The following is a 2,400-nucleotide window of genomic DNA, read 5'->3' as shown; positions in this document are numbered from 1 at the left end:
GCTTGACTGAAATATTTGACACAAGCGAACAAGATGATGGATGGTTCGGGAGACTTAACTTACTCGTGTTCGGCGACTTACTTCAACTTCCCCCTGTCAGGCAAAAACCCACATTTGAGGGTATATCATCAGAAGAAACAAGTAAAATAGTGGGTTCACTAGGATCTGTAAATATTTGGAGATCCCTGTTTACCTATGATGAACTTACCATTAATTAATATGAGACAGAAAGATGATTCTTCGTATGCCATATACAAATCACATCATGATCATAATCAGAAATAAGATCCTGAGAAGTTGGATGGGAAAAAAGGCAAAAGAAGAAAGAAAAGAGAGGAAGTGTAATGAAAATCTAAGACGAAAGGAAAAAAGTCATTAATCTTGTGAGAAGAGCATTATAAAGCATGGAGCGAGCATTAATAAAATAGTGGTTTTATGTATGGCAACATTATGTGTATCTAGGCGCACGGCAGGCCAAGTTCCGGCCTGAGCACGCCAGTGTGTATATTACACGAAACATTTCGTAGCATTTTTACCCCTATCATAACTCCGTTAATTTTCCACATAATGTGTCGAAATTTGGACCATATGTTAAGCTATACATGCTTATTATGCCTGCGAAGTTCTAGCTTTAACTTAAGGGGTAGAAAGAACGGCTTGAAAATCGCTTATTTTACGACTGACTCACTGATTCACTCATCAAAATTATGAGGCACTTCCCGATGTCGTGGAAACTTGAAATTTGGCAGGATGGTAGGTCTTGATGAGTAAGTAAAGGGAAAAATCTGAAAATCGGCAAAATTTGCACTGGGCTCCGCCCACAGGCGGAATAAACCGCTTTTTGGCGGTTTTCACTAAACGGTTAGAGAAATCGAAAAAGTTATGAGAGTAGACCCCAGTATTTTTCCTTCTCACATCAATAAATACCTACCTATTATTACATGAAAAAAAAAAGGCGTGGTGTTCCCAGGCGGTCACCCATCCAAGTACTATCCACGCTCAACGTTGCTTAACTTCAGTGATCGGACGAGAACTGGTGTATTCAACGTGATATGAACGTTGGCGAAAGATTAGGAAAAGATAGGGCTATATTAATACAAACAACTTGATAGAAGCACGCTTTGCGAGTTCGGATACAGTATGTTTCAGAAATCCTGAGCGGTAACAGTGTGTCTCATAAGTCGTGTATCGTAGTACCACTTTGACTTTTTGAACGGCTAGGATTTTTTTATTTATTTAATATTTTTAACTTTGTTTTCACTCATAGGTCGAACAATAAACAACTTTTGAATGGCTGGGAATTTTTGAAATTTCAAGTAAGACAAGAGCCGCCCACGGCGGCCAATTTTTGGTCGAAAATTTTCTATCTTTAAATACTCCCCATTTAATGAGAAATCATTAAAAAGTGTCCAAAATTGAACTAAAAAAAAAAAAAAAAAAAAAAAAATTCCAAGTTGAAATTGAGAGAAGGTTGAAGGAATTGAGATCCAGCATTTTCAGCAGACACGAATAACTGTGAACGCAGACTTGGCCTTAATTTTCTGATCTCACCACTTTTATAGGCCGCCATTTTTGGAAAGGAACTTGGCCTTTTTTTCACATTTGTGTTTTTGTGGGGGTTAAATATACATGATGTAGGATATTATCTTGTGTAATGACGCCACCATCCATAACGTGCTAATAGAAGATATTCATTATGAGCTGGGATCTTGTATTTGAAGAACAAAATTAGAAACAAGTTATGCTCAATGATTACTTTAGGAAAATCTTTCAACTTGTTACTAAAACTCAAGTATTCATTTGACAAATGCTAGGATTAAAAATATTTTAGCGCTTTGATATAGTCCATTGGAAAAACGCAGAAACGCCTGCATTCAGAAAATAACAAGCTGGGCCCGTCCCTCCGGGAATTTTTTAGCCCGTAGTTTATTCGATCGTGATTAGAGAAAATCAGTCAGTACCTATGTACCTACCTAATTTGTTTAATATTCAGTTTATTATCATTCTTGATTTGATTTTTCGATTTTACTTTCATGTAATGATTTAAAATCAAGACTCCCCGTTCTCCCTTTATTCCCAATATAATGTTGAAGTCACCCATCCATTTATTGGCCTTCCTCGGCGTAGTCTAACATAGGTAACGCTAAAACCGGTCTTAAATTAACGACTGAAGTGTTATCTAAAACTTTCTCTTGAGTTCATAAGTCGTTGCAACAAATTTCAAGATCAGAGCTCATTTGTGTGAGAAAATGTGACAAAAATCCCCAAAAACTTGTTTTTTTTTTTTTTTTTTTTTTTTTTTTTTTTTTTTTTTTTTTTTGTTATCTAAAACTTTCTCTAGAGTTCATAAGTCGTTGCAACAAATTTCAAGATCAGAGCTCATTTGTGTGAGAAAATGTG

At 36.0% G+C, this 2,400-nt stretch overlaps 1 pseudogene; it reads right to left on the bottom strand.

The window, feature by feature from the left end:
* Positions 1–945: 945 nt before the first annotated feature.
* Positions 946–1,064, bottom strand: LOC113466890 (annotated as a pseudogene).
* Between the last annotated feature and the right edge of the window lie 1,336 nt (positions 1,065–2,400).

This window comes from Diaphorina citri, unplaced genomic scaffold (assembly GCF_000475195.1).
Source record: "Diaphorina citri unplaced genomic scaffold, Diaci psyllid genome assembly version 1.1 scaffold350, whole genome shotgun sequence".
NCBI classification, from domain to species: Eukaryota; Metazoa; Arthropoda; class Insecta; order Hemiptera; family Psyllidae; genus Diaphorina; species Diaphorina citri.
Note: the sequence above shows the minus strand (reverse complement) of the source record. Positions and strands in the feature narration are given on the sequence as shown.